Source organism: Halichoerus grypus, chromosome 4, assembly GCF_964656455.1.
Source record: "Halichoerus grypus chromosome 4, mHalGry1.hap1.1, whole genome shotgun sequence".
NCBI classification, from domain to species: domain Eukaryota; kingdom Metazoa; phylum Chordata; class Mammalia; order Carnivora; family Phocidae; genus Halichoerus; species Halichoerus grypus.
In genome coordinates, this window is record NC_135715.1 from 136,860,578 (window position 1) to 136,875,225 (window position 14,648).

At 42.5% G+C, this 14,648-nt stretch overlaps 1 protein-coding gene across 2 annotated transcripts in view; it reads right to left on the minus strand.

Moving 5' to 3' along the window:
* Positions 1-1,515, minus strand: part of GPR155 (G protein-coupled receptor 155) — a 43,314-nt gene extending 41,799 nt beyond the window's left edge. For both annotated transcript variants that reach the window (XM_036075792.2, XM_036075793.2), the window contains exon 1: positions 1,304-1,515. The gene's annotated coding sequence lies outside the window, so the exon portion shown is untranslated. The remainder of the gene's footprint in view (positions 1-1,303) is intronic.
* Between the last annotated feature and the right edge of the window lie 13,133 nt (positions 1,516-14,648).

Sequence of the window (14,648 nt, forward strand, 5' to 3'; positions counted from 1 at the left end):
GGGAGAGATCTTAATTTTCATCAAGGTGATGGTCAAATAGTTGTAGCACTGCCCAGGATTAACTCTAAGTTAGTAAAAAATTAAGAGAAAAACTTTGAAAAGTAATCTGCCCTTTCTCAGGAAGATACTTTTAGTGTTCCTCAACATTATAAAAGCAATACTTGCTAATAGAGGGAAGGTTGAAACAACTGAAAAAGCACTTACAAAGGTTTCTCATCCATTCCCCCCCCCAATGGGAAGAGTATATGCTTTTTAAAGCATTCTTTGAAAATGAACAGGAACCACAGCAATGGAAGTTTTTGTAAAAAATTGCATCCAGTCTTTTCATCTCATTAAAAACAAGGGTACCTAACAGAACAAACAAGTTGACCCATCACGGTAAAAGACTGCTCACTGGCCACTCACTGGGGTGAGGAGTGGAGAAATGCTATATACAACTCCCTTCTAGCCACTGATAGTTGGTTGAGATAACATGAAGGAACCACTGAAACTAAACAACTACCATTGCTAATGAAAATGGGGCAGAGGGTTCGGATTTATTTCAAAGAGAAAGCTTTGAAACACCCAATATCCATTATCCTGTGGGAAAATCGTGACATAGTATGATACTATTAAAGCACTCTTCAACATCAACATCACACCATCCGCCCACTCCCACCTACTTGCAGAGGACCAAATGTCCTCCCTAGAGACCTAGGGTGGGGAGCGCTGAGCACCGCCTCTTCCCTTGTCAGCAGGGACAGACTTTGGCCCTCTAAGATAAGGATGTGGAGAGTCCTTAAGGGAGCAGGCTGCCCAGAGACCAGCTGCCACCCAAAGCCTGGGCAGACAGCAGACTGGGGTCTGTGCCTGGGATAAAAAGTTGGTCTCTCAGCTTCCCCAGGGCATGGGAATCACAACATCATGGTATCTGACATGCTCCAAAAAGGGGTAAGGAAGAAAATTTGGTGCAGCGCTCCAGGTACCCGGGCAAAAACTCCCAGGAGGGCAGATACTGAGGCCAGCCCCTCGGGATAAAAGGAAGAGTCCGAGAATGACAGCATGGACGTACGAGCAATGAGGCGCTCCTCAAACTGGGGTATGACAGTTCTGTCACTGGAGGGGACAAGTGGTCCCTTCCCCTACGTTAAGTCTTCCGGAGGTCCTAAAAGCGGGGCAGGCGCAGGCAGCGGACTGCACGCCGGGGTGCCAAGGGCGGGGCACTGCCCACCTGCCCAGACCCGAGGGGCGGGGATGGGGGCGCGAAGGGTACGCAAGGCCGAGTCAGGGCGGGGCAGGTCCGCGCCCCAGGGCCCCATCTCACCTGCTACGTCTGCAGCCCCGGGGCCGCGAGAAAGGAGTCGATGCTCGTGATGGACTAAGCAGGGAGGAAATCACCGTCATCTCCCACCCCAGCCCTCTTCACCGAGAGCTGCGGGCTGCTGGCGGCCGACTGTAGCAGCTCTGTCACGTTCCGAGAAAGTGAGGTGCAGGAGTACTGTGGTCAGGTCAGCTCCTCCCCGCGCCGGCCGCGCGGCCCCGCCCCGCCCCGCCCCGCCTTGAGGCCCCGCCCCCGGCCTCGAGTCTTCAAGCTGCCCCGCCCTGGGAACGTCCAAGCTTCACGGCCCCTCGTCCCGCCTTGAGGCCCCGCCCCCCGCCTCGAGCCTCCGAGCGCACGTCCTCGGCCCCACCTCAGGCTCCGCCCCCGCCGCGAGGCTCCGAGCCGCACGGTCCTCTGTCCCGCCCTCGGCGTCAAGATGTGGGGGACACACGGTCACCGGCTCCGCCCCCGCGCCGCCGGCTCCGAGCCGCTCAGCAGCGAGACTCCGGCGGCGCGACTTCCGGCTGCCGAGCTTTTGCAAAATGGCTGCTGCTGTGGGGACGTTTCCAGTCTCGTTTTCCTCGCCCTAAATTCAGATGCGGAAGCCTCTCGTTTTTCTGCCTAACGCCCAACCCCTTGTGATCCGCTAATTTCATATGTGGGTTTGACTAGTCGTTTTATAGCACAGAGTTTAAAAATCAGATCTGGGCCAGAATCCTGCCTTCCTCCTTGCCCAAGGCAGTATGACCTTGACCTTCCTAAATCAGGGACTAAAGTGTCTATAAAGCTTTGGGACGGTGCTTGATTTGGATAGAATAAGCGCTTAGTCCCTGACTACTTGTGTCTCTGTTGTCGGGGAAACTACATGTTTATCCCGTCAGTGTACTGAGAAGAAATTTGTTAAATTGGTGGAAAACTTCCTGAGCTTGAAATGAAGGGGTCCCAAATATAGAGCTCCATTTTGAAACCCGAAGAAACTCGGTATTTGTATTAGTCTTTCAGAATCAAAATTATTTCGATTTTAGGATATTTATGATATGATTCCACTTAATATCTCCACAGGCATCTGTCCTTTGTAAAGCCTCTAATTTGCCTTGCATCCAACTTTTTTTGGGGGGGTGGTCTGGCAACTTCAGATGTCTTCCTATCATCTTAGTAGTTTTTGTGCAAAGATACAAAAAATGTATGGCTTGAAAAATCACAGTAAGCTAAGGTTAAAGGTTCTGAAAACTAAGCAGAAGAAAAATGAGCAGAAACAAACTATAGAAAAGTCATGCATTCTATTCCTGTTCTCCACCTTTGTTCTCCATCTTCACTCTTAACTGCCTTCTTTTTTTCCCCTTGAATCTGGCTACTTTTTTTTTTTTTAATCTGAGTATATTATCTCAAGGCTAAAAAGGATTTCTGTTTAGAAAATATGAAGACTTCGTTCAATTAAATAAATACTTAACTGAGTTTTGACTTTTAGGAGAATACATGAAGATATACCTGGAAAGGTAAGTTAAGGTCAGCCTCTAGGAGGTTCTTTAGGTTAGTCTTAGAATAGGGCCTTGCCTTATCCTCTGACCACAGTAAAACCATTAAATATGTTTTGACGGGAATGTGTTGTAATGATTACATTGTTTTTGGATATGCAATCTGGAAGCTTTCCCAGGATTAGTTGAAAAGAAGACTGGAGGTAAGAAAAGCACATGACTTTGGGAAGAACCTAGACACTAGGAAATGAAGATATATGTACTTTGGAGTGATGATAATGAAAAAAGTGGAAACAGCCTGAGAGACATTACAAAAGAAGAGCTGATGGGACTGGATTACTGATAGGGCCAAAGAAGAGGAAGGAGATAATGAACTGAAGTCCTTACTCCATTACAGTAAGGAAAAGGAATTGAGCTAGACAGCCTCTAACAGTCTTCCTAGTTCTAAAGTCCCATTATTTTCTATCATTCTATTAGCTGAAGATGAAAGGAAGAAATATTTCAAATGAGAGAAGCAGTTACAAGAAGAAAATAATGAATTTGATTTTAGGTCTAAAATCTAAAACCTTGAGAAATTATCTAGTTCAGTCTCTCTCTTTTTTTAAAGATTTTATTCATCCATTTGAGAGAGGGAGAGAATGAGCCGGGAAGAGGGGCAGAGAGAGAGGGAGAAGCAGACTCCCTGCTGAGCAGGGAGCCTGATGTGGGGTTTGATCCTAGGACCCTGGCAGAAGCTTAACCAACTGAGCCACCCACGTGCCCCTCAGTCTCATTTTCTGAAGAAGTTGTCATCATCCTCTCCATCTGAGGTCCTGGAGATTCAGCAGTTGATCTAAGAACACCCAACTAGTTGGTGCAAGACATTGGGAATATAAGTGCTCACTCTCCTGTGAACTAACTAACTGCTCCTGAAGGTATCAGCACATGTAAATAGAGATTTCTCCTAGACACCTAGAAAGAAAACAGAAGCTCAAGAGAGAGAAAGAATAGAGCTAAAGATGAGATTGGAGATATCTGTATGGAGTGGATAAGTTTTCTGAGAAGAGCAGGTTGTGGGGGGAAATTCTAGGAACAAAGTGTATACAGAGATGAAAGACCTCGTTAAAAAGTCATTCTTAGATAATTACTGGTGAATGCCATAAGAAAACCATTTAATTTCACTATCATATCTGCTAATCAGGCTGTGAGATGCTGATCTACATATATTATTAACTGAAAAAAGGGAAGAAAAGCTAAAAGTTATTCAAACTAATGGAGAAAAACTGTATATTAATCTTAACTTCCACTTGTAAATAACAGGACCTGTACCTTCATACACACTGATACCCTCATTTCCCTCAACTCCAGCTGGTCAGGACTGACAGGAGGAATAAACCAAGTGGTTTGTATAACGGCAAGGGTCATGTAGGTATATGCTGAGGCAGTGTGGTATGATGTAGATTCCTGGTGAATTGTACTTTTTTTCCAAAATGAAGTAGTTCTAATGTTTGGGTTTTTTTCTGATTATGAAAGTAATAATAATTATAAAATATTCAGATAATAGAAAAAGGAATGAAGAAAGTGAAAGTCACAACACCTACAGATAACTAAGATAACTTCTGTTAACATTTTACTATGTATGTATCTTTTTTCTATGCATATGTAGATTATTAAAGAAAAATAGGATCATATAATACACACGACTTTTTATATACATGGTTTTTAATAACCTTTTAAATTTTATTTTTTAAAAACATTTTATTTATTTGTCAGAAAGAGAGCCCAAGCAGGGGGAGCGGCAGGCGGAGGGAAGAAGCAGGCTCCCCGCTGAGCAAGGAGCCAGACGCCGGACTCAATCCCAGGACCCCGGGATCATGACCTGAGTCAAAGGCAGATGCTTAACTGACTGAGCCACCCAGGCGTCCCTAACCTTTTAAATTTAATAATGTATAATTAACATTTTATCCATACATCCAGATCTATATAATTTTTAATACCTATTAAGTATTCCCTATTGAAATTCTGAGAATGATCTTCCTTGAAAAAGTAGCACTGTGGGCCATCCAGAGAGTCTAATCAAAGATCAGCAAAGAGGAAGACATATATCTAATATGATTTCTTTAAAAATATTTAGTTTCTTTAAAACTCCCCATCACGTTTCCAACAGCACCAGTTTCTCTTTAGGGATACATATGATTCCAGAGAAGCTGACATCATTCTGCCTTCAGAGGTGATGAAACTAACCTTGGCTATCCAATAAGTACATTTCATCCCTTTGGACTCAGTGATTGAGTCAGGGTGGGCATTGGCTCTAAGGTAGTTTGAAGCATGACTCTTAGGACTTTTGCTGAGAATGCTGAGGTTCTCTTGCTTGCTGGACACGGGAAGATGCTGGCAGCCATCTTGGGACCATGAGAAGAGCCAGTCTTAGGATGATGCAGACACCAAGGAAGGCACAGCACAGAGAAGGAAATAAACAGGTCCTTGATGACATATTGAGTTATAGAATCAAGCATCATCTGAAGCCGTGACTGGCCTGAAGCCTATAGACTTCTCATTCACGTGAGCCAATCAGTTTTCTTTATTGTTTAAACAAGGCTGAATTGGGTTTTCTGTTGCTTGAAATCAGATGTATAGAAAAAAATTCTAGAAGAAAATGCCAACAGTAAATACCCCTGAGTAGTAAAAATACACATGATTTTTTTTCTTTGTAGAATAGTACCCAAAATTTCTACCCCCCAAAAGTACATTAATTTTATCAAGAAAAAGCATGAAATAAGTCATAAAGTGTATATTTGGTTATGTGGAAATGGTGAATAATATCTAATAGCAAGTATTTTTCTAAAACAAATTTGAAAGTCACTACTGTATATTAAACTAGGTAGGTATACAAAATTCACCCATAAAATAGAACAATTTTAGAGCATCGATACCATGCAATATATGAATTTATACAAGGCTAAGGCTAATTCTTTACAGGGTTGATCTTTGTATCCTTAGTTGTTCCATAAATGGTTTTTGAATGATTAGTTAAAACATAATTGCCTACTAGCTATCAGGATGTTAAAACATACTTTTATTCAATGGTAACTATTTGATATAAGCAATTGTCGGATAGCTTTTTTAGAATAGCTGGATTTCTTATTTTTTCCAGCTTTTCACTTGGCCCAGGCTTATAGCCTTATTTAAATATTCTCCGAAATTGTGGGTTGTTTTTTTTTTTGTTACCTTAAATACTATAATTAAATAATTTAATTTCTGGTCTGTCAAGATAAAGCCCTGAAAATTACCTTTTAATATACACATAAAATATATGTGTGTATGTATATATATACATATATATATACATACATACATATATATATACACACGCATATATATACATATATACATATATATGGACGTGTGTTTGTGTTTTTGTAAATACGTAATTACTACCTCCCTTTCAATCCGCTATTAAAATATTCTTATAGAGCTTCCAGGTTGGTGAACCCGTGGAGGTGCTACAAGAGTGGCATTCCCAGAGAGGACATGGCAGCTCGGCACCCCTTCCCACATACCTTGTCCTATGCATCTCTTCCATCTGGATGTTCATCTGTATCCTTTATCATATCCTTTTATAATAAACTGGTAAATGCAAAAATATATACATATGTATATTTTTACAAAAGCAGTGAGGGAAAGTGGAATCTAAACATCTCACCTTGTTATTGATCTTATTGGGTAAGGCTCAAATGTGGTTAAATAGGCAGAGGCTTTTATCTGGGCAAGCATTTAAGAAGTTAAGCAGAAAGCTAAGCAGAAATCAGAAAGTTAAGCGTTATTTGATTAGGAAACTGAAAGTTAAACGACTTAGGTAAGATAGGGTACAGAAATCACACAGTAGAAACATGATGGCTTTGGGGGCCCATCCAATTGCTTCAGGACTTAGCTTCTTGATATTTGTGGTTTTGTTTTGACCACATCTTTTTTTTGAAAGGGGTTAAAGATCAGAAACATGAAAATGAAAAACAAAAAAATACTCCTGGTTTTACTGCTAGTTTGCTCACTTAAAATTGTGCTCACAGACAAAATTTATTTTATAGGCTATTATTAAAGGAAGACTCATAAATGTTTAAGCATTTTGTAATTTAAGTAACTTCTAAGATGAAAAACTATAAAACTAGCCAATGCTGTAAAGTTATATAAAGAGGAAGTAGAGAGAGCTTCAGATTTAACTTTGACTTTGGAGTAAGAAGTTCTTTGGCTGACTCTAGTTAATACATGGGTAGAACTTTTGAGGAAATAGCTAGCTCAAAAGAAGTCTAACACATACTCAGCAAACAAGTAAGCACAGATCACAGAAGCATTCTTCCAGTAGAGTATAGTATGTCAGGGGTTCTAGTTCCCTTCCCTCTTTGGATGGGCAGGTGCTCTATCTGTGTTGATTTCCATAGTATCCTCAGGGCCTGGAACAATGCTTGGCACATAGTAGACACTTGATAAATATTTGTTGACCTACTAACTCTTGAAATGCCAGCTATGCAAGTTTGTAAAGTCTCTGTATTTAGAGAAGCACTTAGAATGGAAATACCTGCTCTTATAGTACTTCTTTCAACTATCAACCAAAATAACTGACAAAGAGAAGGATCAGAGCTCAAGTCTGTGTGGCAGTAGAGGAGTCAGATCATTTTTGTGGCTGAAACACAATCAATCATGGGAGTATCATCTTTGGTTGTGATATAGACGAAGTATGATAAATAGTGTCCCAGTAGTTAATTCTACAAGTCTTTAAATGTCCCCAGAATTCCAGAACTTATTTAGGAACCAAGTTAGAAAGAGGCCTGGGCACTAAATTTGGAGATGGTTGTTCTTGGAGGATAAGCTGGTAAAAGTAAGCTTCTCAGTGCAGCGTTATTTGCCATCCAGACTTCTATAGCTAATAGCATGATTAACTATATCCTCAAGCCTGGCTTATTTGTTTTAATGGCCTAACTCAAACCCACTTACATGGGTTTATTATGCTGAAATATTTTGGAGACAAGATGTTTATAATAATGTTAAAATTTGATAGAATTCCTAGAAGGTTCTTAGAAATTTCATTTTATATGTTGCCTCAGTAGCTGGTCAAGGACTTTTTTTTTCTTTAAACATAATGGTCTTTGTCAAACCAAGAACTAATATTAAGAGTTCAAGCCCAATATTTGCCATAGTGAATGGAATTGTTTATTTTAGAGGCAAAAGAAGATTATCCCTGAGGGCAATTAAAACAGTTTTTAGAAATCTTCAAACCATAAGCAGTGATCCCAGTGAAGAAGCATCTCCCTGAATATCTCTTTTCGACTACTGTAATCTTGCTTATCCAACCATCTGTGTCAAAAATTACAGTACAATATGTCCAAAATTCCTGTGCTAACTTCAGAAGGTGGTAAGCAGGAAAGGAATGACCTCTGTTACAGGGTGTTTAGCCTGTGTGGGGAGGTTGAAGAAGAAAAAGCCTTCATGGGAGTAGCTAGACATTTTTTAAAAATGTAGTGCATTAGTGGAAGTAATTACAAAGTAACCCGAGGAAGAGAAATTTGTCTCCTTCACTCCTAGAAAGAGAAATAAGAGAACCTTTATATCAGTCCCACTGAGATTAAACAACCAATAGGGAAGCTGTTGGGAAGGAGACAGCTGGTGCAGAGATTATGCTATAGGTAATATTCTATAAAAGGAGAAAGGGAGGAGGGCTAGCCTTTAGACACTTCCTCCCATCCTCTTTTAGGCCTCAATCTTGTGCTTTCAAGCACTCTGTCATTTTTTCTCTTTCTCAGCATTTTCTCATCTTCTCAGTCTTCCCATTTCATTATTATAAGCCAGCGAGTTGGTGCTAACAAGCTACCTGCTTGCTGTATGCATGATTTGTTAATATGACTTGCATGTAAGTATGGGTTACTGATCGAGGACATGGAGAGTCAAGTGCCCAAATAGTTGGAAGAACATAAGGGCGGGGATCAGTCATAAGGATTGAGGTACAGAGTAGTACGAAACAAAATTCTTAGTCATAGTCAGGAGTCCACAGGTCTGTAGGAGTAGGTCTCAATCAGGACTTCACACCAGAATCACTTGGGGAATATAAATTTTAAAAATGTAGATGCCAGGGCCGCAGCCAGACTTACTAAATCAACATCACTGCGATCAGGTCCAAGATGTGAATTTTTTTTTTCTAGATTCTGTGGATGATTCTAATGTCAATTACTATTTAAGAGCTACTCATTTAGGGAATAAACTAGAAGTTCTACATCTGTTTCAAGGGCAGGCAAGAATATTTGTCTTAGAGGAAAACAAAAAATTTTTCTAGAGTCTCAGTGCTCTATCAGGAGAAGTGTGTTCTCATGATAGGAAAAAGGGCACATTGAGTCTGGCAACTTCCTTCAGAAATCCATTTCAATAGCTGTTTTCCTATCAGGATGTCGTTCCTCATGTGAAACCCATTTTTTTTGTTTGTCCTTTGTAGAGAAAAGCAAAACAAAGCAAAACTGATCACTGTCTTTGTGTCTTGTGTATACACACTATTTCTTCACTATAGTGCCTTTATCAAATCCCAGTCAGAAAGTTGCTGGTGAAAATGGATGAAGTAATTTCATGGCACACTCAATAATGAAGCCAGTACATTTACTGTGTTGTGGATTGTGTAGCAACCCCAGTGCAGTCATTTCACAGTCTCTGAAAACTTCAGTTTTTGAGAAACAATCATAATTTCTCTTATCTTTCGGCAGAGATGTTATTTTCTAAAATATGGCTTTTTACTAATCTTTCCTTTATAACTTGCACATTTGGTGTCTTATTTAAAAAACCCTCGCTTGCATCAAGGTCATAATAATATTCACCTACATTTTCTTCTAAAAGTTAAAAGTCTTTTAAAAAGTTGTTATTCTTTGTACCATTTTTCTTTTTCTTTTTTTTTTAAGATTTTACTTATTAGAGAGAGAGAGTGTGAGTGCACACAAGTGGGGGAGGGGCAGACGGAGAGGGAGAAGCAGACTGCCCACTGAGGGCAGAGCCAGATGTGGGCCCTGCAGAGCCTATGCAGGGCAATGGTGGGGAGGGGAATGATGCGGGGCCCATGCAGGACTCAGGGCCAACACCAGGCAGAGCCCAGGACCCTGTGATCATGACCTGAGCCAAAGTCAGATGCTTAACCCACTGAGCCACCAAGGCACCCCCTTTGTACCATTTTTCAAATTCTCATATATTATTAAAGCCCCACTCTAGTTTCAAAGTGAAGAAAGTTCCTGCCCAATACAGAGAAGAATACTTCTGTAGCTCCTGCTGTAGGGTCTAGATCAAAAAACCCTCAAGGGAGAATAAAATGAAAAAGGATGTACAAAGAGATAAAAATCTGTAGATAGCAGAGCAATATCACCTCATGGAAATACAAATGATCTTAGAGTCAATGTATATTTCTCCTAGAGATACAGAAGAGATGAGGCCTTAAGGCTTGAGAAGAGTAAGCATATGCAGGACATGTGAACTAATGGCTGCTAATCATGCTGTGGATATGCTTATTATATGTTTGTCAGATGTCTAGCAGGGATATACTTATCATCTGTTTGTCAAATGTCTGGCGGGGCCTTTAGGATGCCCTTGAGCAAAAGTAACTTTATAGCTCCGTGTCAGCTCTGTTTAAAGACCAACTATCTAGAAGAAAGTAATCTTTTGATTAAATTCCTGGAAGGTGTTCCACATCTGAACCCTGCTCTGGCCTCCCATACCCACATACTTCCCCAGGCCCTTGGCTCAACCTCAGAACTGGTTGTTGGAATTTGGGCTCCGACTCTTGTGGTCCTCTATGAACGTCTATTATCTACTGTCTTTTGCAAGATTGCTTCAGACACCCAGTTGTGCCCACCCGTGATTTGGCTCACTTGTACACTCTGCTCTATCTAATCAGAATCATAGGGCCTTCATAGAGGATCCTTAATACCATTTCAACCTGATGAGAATAAGCTTCCAACCATAACTTTCCAACTGTTACCTTTTGGAGACTATTACTTACACTGGCAAATACAAACCTTTTGGATATGTTCCATATTCTCAAAGGGTTTAATTGGCAATCTTCCCAGCAAAGGAGGCATTTCTATCGATATAAAATACAGTTGATCCTGGAGCAACATGGATTTGAACTATGGGGGTCCACTTACATGTGGATTTTTTTGGTAAATACAGTACAGTACTGTAAATGTAATTTATGATTTTCTTAATAAAATTTTATTTTCTCTAGCTTACTTTATTATAAGAATACAGTTTATAATACATGTAACGTACAAAATATGCATTATTGACTGTTTCTATTATCAGTCAGGCCTCCAGTCAGCAGGCTACTAATAGTTAACTTTTTTTTTTTAAAGATTTTATTTATTTATTTGAGAGAGAGAGTGAGAGAGAGAAAGAGCACAAGAAGGGGGAGCGGGAGAGGGAGAAGCAGACTCCCTGCTGAGCAGGGAGCCCGATGTGGGACCGATCCCAGGACTCCAGGATCATGACCTGAGCCGAAGGCAGTCGCTTAACCAACTGAGCCACCCAGGAGCCCCTAATAGTTAACTTTTGAGGGAGTCAAAAGTTATGCACAGATTTTCAACTCTGTGAGGGATTGGCACCCCTAAACACCATGTTGTTCAAGGGTCAACTGTAATCTGTTTTCAAAGGTGTGACCTGTGTGTTAGGCTACCGTGGGCTGAAAAGCACCACCCTTTATGAGAACCTGTTTTCCTCTCACCTAGTGAATCGGATAGTTGGGTGGACTGAAGGATGATTCCACTTCTCACCAGTTGCAACTTTCCCTACCATCTCTGAGAAGTGTTACTGCTGTCACTGTAACCTTGGCCAGGATAAGATGGACCTATGCATGGGAGGGAGAACATACAGGATCGGTTCAGCTGCCTTGGCTGGTTAAGCAGATGGTTCTTTCCTTTCTCACTACTTTGCGGACCTTTCCCCAGCTCTGCCTTCTCAGTAAAAAGGCACAGCCTGACAATTCTTTAATTTCTGCCACTTTCAAATTCTCTCTGCCTGGGTAGCCCCCAAATCTGAGGCCTTGCCATTTGGAATCCCCCCAAATACCCTTCTCTCCTAAAATCACTGCCTATGGGTGCTCATCTGTGCCATGCCGCAAAGCCCCCATGTGTTAGCATTCTACACAGAAGCAGGGTTTGTGCCTGGGGAGCTCGTAGGCCACATAGATCTCATCTGTCACCAAAGTCCCTACAGAAGCCAGTTAGCTTAACTTCAAGAATTGTATGCCTGGAGTTCATTTCCACTTTCTCCACAGTCCCAGCTTAGCTATCACCACTCCTAGTGTTCCCTCTCTGCTGGTAATCCTCAACCTGACCAACCCTTGAGTTACAGTTTCTCTGTAAGCCCCAAAAAGTATTATAGTCACTCAGAGTTTGCAGTTCTGTCCTGGGCGTACAGACCAGATCACTTAGTAGTGGTACCATCATACCATCAGGACATCCTCAGTAGCTCTCCCCATCCTATGCCAGAAGTCAGGATGTGCCCATGACCCAGTTAAGTCTTAGTGTGAGTGAAACTTCTGCCTCCTCAGAAATTCCCCAGCTCTAGGAGAGAGGCATTCATCGAGGCTCCCTAGATGCTGTTCCTCTTGCGAGGAAATTCACCGTGGTGGACCTTTTGGGTCCTGCACTATCAGGGACAATATGCATGTTATGCATGTTATATTAGTTTTCTATTGTTGCTGTAACAAGTCACCACACACTTAGTGGCTTAAAATGATATAGACTTATTATCTTACAGTACTGGAGATCTGAAGTCCAAAATCCTTCTCCTTGGCTAAAGTCAAGGTGTCAGCAGGGCTGGTTTCTTCTGGAGGCTCTAGGGCAGAATCTCTCCTTGCCTTTCCAGCTTCTAGAGGCTGCCCACATTCCTTAACTTATGACCCCCTTTCTCCATTTCAAAATCAGCAGTGTTGCATCTCCCTGACCTTTCTTCCGTAGTCACATTCTCCTTCTGACCACAGTTTGGGAAGGTTCTTCACTCTTAAGGATTCATATGAGTAGATTGGATCCACCTGGGTAATCCAGAATAACCTCCCCATCTCAGTGCCCTTCACTTTATCACGCATTTGCTTTGTGTACTTTTTTCCAAGTTTCTTTGGTCATGTAACGTGTTCACAGGTTCTGGGACTAGAGAATGGACATTTTAGGAAGGTCATTATTCAGTCTACCATACATTTTTTTGTAGGAACACCAACAAACATTATTCACAAACTGAATTAATACCATCCTGTAAGAGCATAATTGCTCCTAATGCTCTAATCCCAACTAGATTATAAACCCCTATTTTTGGTCCTTAGCATTTAGCTCAGTGCCCTGTATACAATCAGTGTTCAACAGAGGTTTGTTTATAAGAAACCGAGAGAGAGAGAGAGAGAGAGAGAGATACACAGACACAGAAAGTATACATAAAACAACCTACTGTGGGATGCCTGGGTGGCTCAGTGAGTTAAGAGTCTGCCTTCAGCTCAGGTCATGATCCCAGAGTCCCGGGATTGAGTCCTGCATCGGGCTCCTGGCTCAGCGGGGAGCCTGCTTCTCCCTTTGCCTGCCGTTCCCCCTGCTTGTACTCTCTCTCTCTGACAAATAAATAAATAAAATCTTTTAAAAAACCCACAAAACAACCTATTGTTTTATTTAGAGAGATTATTTCTGTTCACCTTACTGGTTACTTTTTGTGCCCATAGGGGCCAACCACTTACCAGGGATCACTGGGGTAGGCCTGTCATCTGAGTCTGCAGGGGCTGATCTAGAACTGGGATGGACCAGGAACCTGATTTCATGGAGCCAGCCTAAAGGCTGGGGCCACAAGGGCCAGCCTGGTACTAGGGTTGCAGGAGTCATCCTGTCACCTGGGGTCTTGGGGACCAGCCTGGAGGTTAGGTCTACAGGTCCAGACTGGTGCTGGTATGGACCATGAGCCTGGGTCTTTGGAGCCAGCCTTAAGGCTAGGACCCTGGAGGCTAGCCTGGTGATGGGGTGAGCTAGGAGCCTGGGTCTGTGGCAGGCTGTCTAGAGTCTAGATCCACAGGGGCCAGCATGACACTGGGGTTGTCAAGGGGCCTGGGGCCAGAGGAGCTGGCCTGCTGCTGGGGTGGGCTGAAAGCCTGGGTCTGTGGTAGTCAGCCTGGTACTGGGCCCAGCCAAGAGTCTGGGTTTGTGGGTGCCTACCTGGAGCCTGTGTTTGTGGGAACTATTGGGGAGCTAGGGGCCACAGGAACTATCTAGGGCCATGGGCAGTGGCTAGTACTGGAATGTGCCAAGAGTCTGGGTTCTCAGTATCCTTCCAGTAGCCTAGGGCCATAGAAGCCTTCTGGGGCCACTGGAGCTGGGTAGCACCCAGATGAGCCAGGGGCCTGGGTTTATAGGATCCCCCCTGGGAGTCTAGAGCCAAGGGAGTCCCCTGGGGCCACTGGAGCATAAAGGCACTGGAGTGATCTGGGGACTTAGGTTTGTGGGATCCTGTAGAGAGCCACCTAAGGCTGCAGGGGTTTTCTGGGGCTGGGCCTAGGTGTCTCTGGGGTCCACAGTGAAATTGTGTAGTCATTTCACTCACCTTTTGCTATGGGGAGGGTCTGTCTCTTGGCCTAGGCTGTCCAGGCTTAGAGCATGGGTGATGGGAATAATGTAAATCTATTTTCTATCATCCTTAATGCATCTTTTCCTACATCTGTGCTTCACCCAGATTCTGTATTCTATCATCTGGAATCCTCAGCTCTTGCAAAGGTATTTTCATACATGAGTAACTGTCTAGATTGATGCTTTTGGGAGGAAATGAGTGCTGGAAATTCCTATACTGCCATTTTGCTGCCATCACTCCCCTCCTGGGTCACGTTTTTTGATCCACTCTGACAATCT